A 10,947-nucleotide genomic window follows, 5' to 3' on the forward strand; every position below is an offset into this window, starting at 1 on the left:
AGTATCAGTCTTAGAGCCTAGCGTTAGTTTTGTTGTTTTTTGCACCGTGTTGGTTTGTTGCTTACTTACCCCCGTTTTGTTCCATCTGCAGTCACCCGTCCGGAACCCTCATCCAACCTCTGCCTGGTGGTCGGCGGCTGCCGACCCAGGATGGGATCAACCACTGCACCCCCAACAACTAATCAACGCCGCCCGCTCTGTTCCCTGGATTATTCAGCACCACTCTTGAATTTGTAATAAACACTCACCTTCGTTTCAACTTACCTTGTCCTGGTCTGCTTCTGGGTTCTGGCTTAGCAACTCGTGACAGAACGATCCGGCCAGTAATGAACCCAGCGGACCTGGACTCTGTTCGCCATGCCATTACCCATCAGGAGAAGATGTTGGGCCATCATAGCACGGTACTACAGGAGATCGCGTTGTCAGTTCGGAACCTTTCTACCGGTCTGACGGAGGTCCAGAACCAACGCAAGTTTCCGGTGGAGGATCCACTACCGGTTTCACCCATCTCGCCTGCCGCTTCTGGAGCTGTGTCCTTCCGTGAGCCCAAGGTTCCGACGCCGGATAGATATGAGGGGGAGCTGGGAAGATGCCGTTCCTTCCTTATGCAGTGTGGATTAGTGTTCGATCTACAGCCCTACTCTTATGCCACAGACAAGGCTAGGATAGCCTTTGTGATTGCGTTGCTGCGTGGTCGAGCGCTGGAGTGGGCTTCAGCCGTTTGGGAACGACAAGACCCCTGCATGGCTTCATACCAGGGGTTCACGGCCGAGATGAGGAAGCTCTTCGACCATTCCGTCCGAGGGGGGGACGCAGCTAGGCGCCTGTTTTCGCTTCACCAAGGAACTCGCAGCGTGGCCGACTTCGTGATCGAGTTCAAGACGTTGGCTGTGGAGAGTGGGTGGAACGAGGAGTCTCTGCAAGCGGCCTTTTACCAGGGTCTGTCGGAGCAGCTCAAGGATGAGTTGATCTCCTATCCGGAGCCTAGTGACCTGGACAGCTTGGTAGCCTTGTCTATTCGGGTGGATAATCGAGTCCGAGAGCGAAGGAGGGAGAAGCAATGGGGTCCGTCCAATCGATCAGCTTCTCAGTTCCCAGTCGGGTCGGGTGGTGGACCAGAACACGTCGATCATTCTCCACCACAAAGGATTAGTGGAGAGGTCCTCTCTCCCGATTCTGAACCCATGCAAGTGGGGCGGCACGGGTTAACCAATGAGGAGCGTCAACATAGACGTAAGACCAACTGCTGCCTCTACTGTGGTAGCTCGGGACATTACATCTCCACTTGTTCCCGGCGGTCGTCAAACTGCCCGGCTCGCTAAAGTTGGGAGGACTTTTAGCGAGCCAGTTTCAACCTCTCAGTACCTCTGTCAGACCCCGTTTCCCGGCTACCCTTGTGAACAGGAATCAGAGCTTAGCGATTAACGCTTTTATCGATTCAGGTGCCGATGGAAGCTTTCTTGATGCCGAGTTGGTGGAACAGCTGGGGCTTTCCAAGGAGCAATTGCCGGAAGCCATTGAAGTGACCACTCTGAACGGCAGTAGTCTGGCACGTATCACGATGAGGACTGAACCGGTTAAGATGCGGTTGTCGGGGAATCATTCTGAGATGATTTCATTCTTCATTCTGCCGTCTTCCCATGTTCCTCTGGTCCTTGGATACCCCTGGCTGAAGGAACACAATCCCACGTTCGATTGGGTGACGGGCAAGGTAACGAGTTGGAGCCTTGATTGTCATGCTAACTGTCTCAAGACTGCCTGCCCCCATTCGGTTCCCAGTCAGGTGATTGAGGCTAAACCCCCAGATTTGTCCCTGGTTCCCGAGACATATCACGATTTGGGGGACGTTTTCAGTAAGCAGAAGGCTCTGTCACTCCCTCCCCACCGACCATATGATTGTGCCATCAACCTGTTCCCTGGAGCTGTCTACCCCAAGGGAAGGTTATACAGTATCTCCCGACCTGAACGTGAGGCTTTGGAGACCTACATCAAGGAGTCCCTAGCTGCTGGTCTCGTTCGTCCCTCGTCATCACCCCCTGGGGGCAGGATTCTTCTTTGTGGGTAAGAAGGATGGCTCTCTTCGACCGTGTATTGATTATCGGGGGTTGAATGACATCACGGTCAAGAACAAGTATCCCCTGCCCTTGATGAGTTCTGCCTTCGACTCCTTACAGGGTGCTACGGTGTTCACCAAGCTAGACCTACGCAATGCGTATCACATGGTCCGGATCAGAGAGGGGGACGAGTGGTTGACGGGTTTCAATACACCGATGGGTCACTTCGAGTATCAGGTGATGCCGTTTGGACTGACCAATGCTCCAGCGGTATTCCAGAGTATGGTGAACGACGTCCCTGAGAGATATGATCGGTCTCTTTGTGTTTGTTTACCTGGATGACATTCTGATCTTCTCGAAGGAACCTTCCGACCACGTCCAGCATGTCCGGCAGGTTCTGCAGCGATTGTTGGAGAATCGCCTGTTCGTGAAGGCCGAGAAGTGCGAGTTTCACGCCCACACGACATCCTTTCTCGGGTACATCATCTCCAGGGGAGAGATTAGGATGGACCAGGAGAAGGTTAGAGCGGTTCTGGAATGGGCCCAGCCCGGTACGAGATTGCAGCTCCAGAGATTTTTGGGGTTTGCGAATTTCTACCGCAGATTCATCCGGGATTACAGCCGTGTGGCCGCTCCGTTAACTGCCTTGACTTCCAGTATCAGGACCTTCAAGTGGAATCCGGAGGCGGATCGAGCGTTTCTGGATTTGAAGAGGCGATTCACCAACGCACCGATTCTCTCTCAACCGGACACGGCCCGTCAGTTCGTCGTTGAAGTGGACGCGTCTGATGTGGGAGTTGGCGCCATCCTGTCGCAGCGATGCTCCACGGACAGTAAACTCCATCCCTGCGCCTACTACTCTCGTCGCCTTTCGCCTGCGGAGAGGAATTACGATGTGGGTAACCGGGAGCTTCTCGCGGTGAAACTTGCCTTGGAGGAGTGGCGCCACTGGTTGGAGGCGGAGCAACCGTTTATTGTCTGGACTGACCACAAGAATCTTGCTTACGTGCAATCGGCTAAACGTCTCAACTCCCGTCAGGCCAGGTGGGCGTTGTTTTTCGGACGATTCAAGTTTTCCCTGACGTTCCGACCTGGATCTAAGAACGGCAAGGCGGACGCCTTGTCCCGGATGTTCTCCAAGACGGAGGAGAGTGGGTCCAAGACCGAGACAATTCTCCCCCGGGAACTGCGTCGTGGGAGCAGTTATGTGGAAGATTGAGGAGGAGGTGCTGGCGGCCCTTCGGACTCAGCCCGGTCCCGTAACGGTCCACCCGGTCGGTTGTTTGTGCCTGAGTCGGTTCGTCCTGCTGTCCTCAAATGGTCCCACGCCAGCAAGATGGCTTGTCACCCTGGCGTGGCTCGGACAATGGCGTTTCTTCGCAGACGTTTTTGGTGGCCTGCCATGGCCGAGGATACTCGGGGGTTTTGTTGCTGCCTGTCCAGTGTGTGCGCAGAATAAGAGTACCAATCGGCCCAGCTCTGGACTACTTCACCCCCTTCCTATTCCCCGGCGACCATGGTCGCATCTGGCCCTGGACTTCGTCACTGGGTTGCCCGCTTCTGAGGGGAACACGGTCGTTCTGACTATCGTGGACAGATTCAGCAAGTTCGCCCACTTTGTGCCAATTGCCAAGCTTCCCTCTGCCTCGGAGACGTCCGAGATCCTGGTTAGGGAGGTTTTCAGGGTCCACGGTTTGCCCAGTGATATCGTTTCCGACCGTGGCCCTCAGTTTACCTCTGCTGTCTGGAAGTCCTTCTGTTTGGCCATTGGAGCTACAGTCAGTCTCACATCTGGTTTTCACCCCCAATCCAATGGTCAGGCGGAGAGAGCCAACCAGAAGATGGAATCCACGCTACGCTGTCTGGTCTCTTCCAACCCCACCTCCTGGGTCTCTCAGTTGCCTTGGGTTGAGTATGCCCACAATACTCTCCCTACATCTGCCACTGGGATGTCTCCCTTCCAGTGCCTGTATGGCTACCAACCTCCCCTGTTCCCTTCTCAGGAGAAGGAGCTCTCAGTGCCTTCTGTTCAGGCCCATATTCGTCGTTGCCACCGGACCTGGCATCGGGCCAGAAAGGCACTCCTTAGAGTTTCGGACCGGTATCAGCTCCAGGCGAATCGTCGCCGGATCCCCGCTCCCACCTATACCATCGGAGATAGGGTTTGGTTGGCCACACGGGATCTTCCGTTACGGACTGAGTCTAGGAAGTTGTTACCGAAGTTCATTGGTCCGTTTGTGGTGGAGAAGGTGATCAATCCAGTGGCAGTTCGACTCAAACTACCGAGGACGCTCAGAGTCCATCCCACCTTTCATGTCTCCTGCCTCAAGCCGGTCTTCCTCAGTCCTCTGTTGCCTCCTCCGCCTCCTCCTCCTCCTCCTCGGATGATCGGAGGTGGTCCTGCCTACACGGTGCGTCGCATCATGGATTCCAGACGGCGGGGCCGGGGTTTCCCAGTATCTCGTGGACTGGGAGGGGTATGGTCCTGAAGAGAGGAGTTGGATTCCGCGGCGACAGGTCCTAGATGCTGACCTCATCAGTGACTTCTACCGCCTCCATCCTGGCGCTCCGGGAGTCCGCCCGGTGGCGTTCGTCGGAGGGGGTACTGTAACGATCCCGGCAGTCTGAGTCGGGTCCTGTCTGGTGACTAGTTTTTCTGGTCGTGATCTCCAGTTTCCCGAGGGTTCGGGAACGCTCCGGGGAGCTCTCTTGATTTCCGCACCTGCATCCCATCAGCAATCTGCACACCTGGTCCTGATCATCACCCTTCTTAGGCTCTGGCCTAACATCCAGTCCCTGCCGGATCGTTAGCCATGAACAGTAGGTTTACCAGAGTATCAGTCTTAGAGCCTAGCGTTAGTTTTGTTGTTTTTTGCACCGTGTTGGTTTGTTGCTTACTTACCCCCGTTTTGTTCCATCTGCAGTCACCCGTCCGGAACCCTCATCCAACCTCTGCCTGGTGGTCGGCGGCTGCCGACCCAGGATGGGATCAACCACTGCACCCCCAACAACTAATCAACGCCGCCCGCTCTGTTCCCTGGATTATTCAGCACCACTCTTGAATTTGTAATAAACACTCACCTTCGTTTCAACTTACCTTGTCCTGGTCTGCTTCTGGGTTCTGGCTTAGCAACTCGTGACACTCTCACTGTTCAAATAAACTTACCATTAAAATTAGACTGATCATGTCTTTTTCCCCTCTGTAATAATACTTTTAGTAAAAATATTTATTTAACTTCAGAATTTGTGAAACATCACACTTGAAAAATATGGCACATGGAAATCATAAGAGGGCGGTTTCCAGAGATAGGTGGGATGGACAGAGTAGCTGAGGGGTGGATCTAAAAGCTCATGTTCTATAATAGTTATGACTGAAAACACTATGTTAAATGTATATCAAATTACTTTATTCTTGCTGTAGTAGATGTTTATTTTAAATAAAGTGTTGTGTATGTAAAATGTGTGCAGAAATACCTGCAACAAAAGAAAAAGCTGTAAAAACAACGTTTATTTTTGTCCTCCAAAGGGGATGGTGGATGAGCAATAATAAAGTTGAAAAAGACGCTACTCTGCACGCACATGAAAATATCGGTTTATCGCTATGACATTCAGAAGCTGAATGTTTTTTATTGTTGCACTCAACAGGAATTTTAAGTAATGTCATACAATGTGGCTCTGCCGCCATCAATTGAGCAATTCACTTGAACTATTCACTTGAAAACTGCACAAAAGCATAAAGCATTACTTTTTGTAGTGATAGCCACAGGTGTTCTGAATAAGATGTAACAATTTCATATTAAATATTTGTTAGGGAAATAATGTCAAATTGATTATCATGAAAAAGCCAAAATATGTTATGTTAAACTACATAGAATTGCAGGGAATTAGCTTCAAAATAGCTACAATTTCCTTGGGACCCCAAATAACCAAAATCAACCTTTGGGTGGTGCATTTAACGCATATCAATAAACTATATTCAAAATAGGCCTAAATGCAGTTCAAATAAATAAATACATCTAGTTTATTCTGTGGGGAGCTAGCTTTCCAACTTCTCCATTAATACCCTCCTCGAAATGATTAGCAGAATCATGCTTTTGGGTAGAGGGGTGAGAGTGTAGAGGGGTGGAAAAGGCAGCCTCCAGCCTCCTGTTGATGTGGTCCAGAGCTGGCCAGATCTCCCAGAGTGCATCTGAGTGGGCGGTCACAGACACACTGGACCTTTGTGCTATGTGGCACGTGGGGAGCGACGGAAGGTCCACACCAGCAGACCAAATTAGGCTGTGTGTGTGAAACAGTGTGTTGATGTTGTCTCTGGTAGAGAGTTCCTTTGTTAATATGCCTCTGTCACACAGTATGACTTGTTTTCTGTTTATTTACAAAACAAACAAAATCGGATGAACCCTGTGGGCAGCCCCAGCCCCAACCTCTAGTTTCAGTTTCGCAGTAGAACCTAAGGGCATTTTCACATAGGAAATTGGTTCGGTTTCCTGGAACGTTTGTGAGAATTGTACAAAATACGTTTCTCTTTCACAAGACCTGAAAATAACCGTTTCAGGAGTCGATTTGCGAGAGGCACATTCTACATGACGTTAGCAAGCTAGCTTGTTTACAACGGGGAAAAAGTTCCATGCAACTCGCGCTGCCGCATCACAATACCTGGTACTCTGGTCCTGGATCTTGACACATGCTTTATAACGCGGATCTGGGTACTAATACAGGGATATGTTAAAGTGCCTTAAGTGGTTGTTATCAGGTGTCATGCACAGGCAACCCAGGGTCCATCATGTCTGGTGCTCAGGGGTTATGGGTTAGTCTCCAGTCTGAATTCTCAGTAACACACACTAACACACATATGAGGGGTGATATGGGACTAAATTGAGCCTGATGTAGCTACTGATACAGCTCACCAAGTCACCTAATGCGTAACTGAGCGCCTAAGAAATCGTCATGAATTAACATGGATGGTCAATGGTGTTACATTCCCCAGCAAGAAAACCAAAAATGTTGCTCAAAATAGAAGGGGAACTAACAAAGAGTCACTGACAAGAACCAAAATGAAACAGGTGGGGTTTTAGGAGGGGTTCTAAAAGACACTCATGGGGGTGTCCACTGAAAGTTGCATAGCAACAACAACTGGTACCTAAAAGACACCTTCCATGAGCGCCCACTAAATTTTCCCACTAAGAGGCAAATAAAATAAAAACCCACACCAAACTTAAAGACAGGACGCAAACCAAAAAGGTGGAGCTAAACGAAATCAGAGAAACCAGACAAAGGATTGTTTGTCTATAAATCAAAATAGGGCAAGCCAACTAAAGGTGTTAACCCTCTGCATCTATCAAGACAACTGGAGCACAGGGCCAGCCACTCTTAAATAGCACCTGGGCCAGCACAGGTGAAACACCTTCCCACTAACGAGATGGCAACCAGCACAGGTGTAACACATACTGACTAACGAGGTGACACCAATCAGTGCGCCCTATGTGCTAACGAGCTATACGTTGATCATAGTAAAGGGCATTTTCCATGCTGCAGGCTGTCAGACAGACAACTTCGGGATGGAAATATTTTTTTGCTCAGCTGATTTTAAAACGGGTGATAAAAAATAATAATATATATATATATATATATATATATATATATATATATATATTCTCGGTTATAAAATCACCTTTGCTGCATTATTCACATAAGTCTTGCTTTCTGAACTTCATTGTTCATTCATTCCTCTCCTCTCTCCAGTTTGGGCCATGGGTGGGTGGGTGTGTGTATGGAGGCTGCTTGCGCGCAAGTGCGAGCTGATTGATAAAGGCATTTAAACTTGTTCTCGTTAGAATGGGATTTTATGGAGTCCGAGTTCATTTCACACTGCTCTACAAAAAATACAAATAGTTTTCTTGATAATGAAAGCCATATGCCTATATGTTTGCTGCATGCAAATAACAATTGAATCTTTATTTTTATTTAACCAGTTTAATTTAAAAACAATTTGACCAGGTACAGTATTTCACCTTTATTCAACCAGATCGGTGTAAATTAGATGAAAATTGAATAGTAACTTATTCAGTAGTTCTTTCTCATTAAAATAGATGGTGCAAAACAGTTAATCTCATGCAAATTAATCTAATTCTTTCCATGATATTATAAAACATTGTTCATTAAAACAGTACAAAACAATTTATCTCAAACAACATATAGCCTAGCCTAACGTTACACGTAGGCTACAAACACCCGTAGTAGTGACTACGGCCTCTCCACATACTTCTTATGATAGCAACGATCTAAAGGCTAGAGCTGCCGCTTTCAAGGAGCGGGACACTAATCTGGACGCTTATAAGAAATTCCGCTATGCCCTCAGACGAACCATCAAACGGGCAAAGCGTCAATACAGGACTAAGATTGAATCCTACTACATCGGCTCTAATGCTCATCGGATGCCCAGTGATGCAAGCCTACCAGACGAGCTAAATTACTTTTATGCTTGCTTCGATGGAAGCAACACTTAAGCATGCATGAGAACACCAGCTGTTCCGGACGACTGTGTGATCACGCCAGCCGATGTGAGCAAGACCTTTAAACAGGTCAACATTCACAAGGCCGCAGGGCCAGACGGATTACCAGCACATGTACTCAGAGCATGCACGGACCAACTGGCAAGTGTCTTCACTGACATTTTCAATCTCTTGTTGACCCAGTCATACCTATATGTTTCAAGCAGACCACCATAGTCCCTGTGAACAAGAAAGTGAAGGTAACCTGCCTAAATGACTACCGCCCCGTAGCACTCAAGTCGGTAGCTATGAAGTGCTTTGAAAGGCTGGTCATGGCTCACATCAACACCATCATCCCGGAAACCCTAGACCCACTCCAATTTGCATACCTCCCCAACAGTTCCACAGATGATGCAATCTCAATCGCACTCCACACTGCCCTTTCCCAGATGGATAAAAGGAACACCTATGTGAGAATGCTGTTAATTGACTACAGCTCAGCGTTCAACACCATAGTGCCCACAAAGCTCATCAATAAGCTAAGGACCCTGGGACTAAACACCTCCCTCTGCAACTGGATCCTGGAATTCCTGATGGGCCGCCCCCAAGTGATAAGGGTAAGCAACAACACATCTGCCACGCTGATCCTCAACATGGGGGCCCCACAGGGGTGCGTGCTTAGTCCCCTCCTGTACTCCATGTTCACCCACGACTGTGTGGCCAAGCACAACTCCAACACCATCATTAAGTTTGCAGACGACACAACAGTGGTAGGCCTGATCACCGACAACAATGAGACAGCCTATAGGGAGGAGGTCAGAGACCTGGCCGTGTGGTGCAAGGATAACAACCTCTCCCTCAACGTGATCAAGACAAAGGAGATGATTGTGGACTACTGGAAAAGGAGGGCCGAACATACCCACATTCACAAGATAGTCGTGAAGAGGGCACTACAACACCTTTTCCCCCTCATGAGACTGAAAATATTTGGCATGGGTCCCCAGATCCTCAAAAAGTTCTACAGGTGCACCATCGAGAGCATCCTGACCAGTTGCATCACCGCCTGGTATGGCAACTGCTCGGCATCCGACCGTACGGTGCTACAGAGGGTAGTGCGTACGGCCCAGTACATCACTTGGGCCAAGCTTCCTGCCATCCAGGACCTATATACTAGGCGGTGTCAGAGGAAGGCCCAAAAAATGGTCAAAGACTCCAGTCACCCAAGTCATAGACTGTTCTCTCTGCTACCGCACGGCAAGCAGTACCGGAGCGCCAAGTCTAGTTCCAAAATGCTCCTTAACGGCTTCTACCCCCAAGCCATAAGACTGCTGAACAATGAATCAAGTGGCCACCCGGACTATTTACATTGACTAGGACTCCGTCAGCTGTTTTAAAAATGCACACACTATCATTAACTACAGCTTCAGTTATCTTATTTCCGTATATTTGGCTTAAAGAATGTACTGAATTAAATGTAAGAGCAATGTATTTACAATGGATATGCATGTAACTATAATGTACCTACCCAGGAGCAAGCAACTTAATGTAAAGTGAAACACATAATGGCATAACCTTTGGATGGTTCTCCCATCTCCACAGAGGAATTCTGTAGCTCTGTCAGAGTGACCATCGGGTTCTTGGTCACCTCTCTGACCAAGGCCCTTCTCCCCCGATTGCTCAGTTTGGCTGGGCGGCCAGCTCTAGTCTTGGTGGTTCCAAACTTCTTCCATTTAAGAATGATGCAAGCCACTGTGTTCTTGGGGACCTTCAATGCTGCAGAAATGTTTTGGTACCATTCCCCAGATCTGTGCCTCAACACAATCCTGTCTCAAAGCTTTACAGACAATTCCTTCAACCTCATGGCTTGGTTTTTGCTTTGACATGCACTGTCAACTGTGGGACCTTATATAGACAGGCGTGTGCCTTTCCAAATCATGTACAATCAATTGAATTTACCACAGGTGGACCCCAATCAAGTTGTAGAAACATCTCAAGGATGATCAATGGAAACAGAATGCACCTGAGCTCAATTTCGAGCCTAATAGCAAAGGGTCTGAATACTTATATAAATAAGGTATTTCTGTTTTTTATTCGTAATAAATTTGCAAAATTGTAGAAAAAAAAAACATTTTCACTTTGTCATTATGGGGTTTTGTGTGTAGATTGATGAGAAAAAAAGTTATTTAGTCAATTTGAGAATCTGGCTGTAACGTAACAAAATCTGGAAAAAGTCAAGGGGTCTGAATACTTTCCGAATGCACTTTATATTTGACTTACGGTAATCAGTTGCCATTTTAAAGTACTATACTGATATGGATAAAAAAATAGAGGGCTTGCCCATTTCATATATTGAGTATTTTGATAAATACATCTCTCAGTGCTCTTGGACACATTATCAGTCT

This window comes from Coregonus clupeaformis, chromosome 19 (genome assembly GCF_020615455.1).
Source record: "Coregonus clupeaformis isolate EN_2021a chromosome 19, ASM2061545v1, whole genome shotgun sequence".
Classification (NCBI taxonomy): domain Eukaryota; kingdom Metazoa; phylum Chordata; class Actinopteri; order Salmoniformes; family Salmonidae; genus Coregonus; species Coregonus clupeaformis.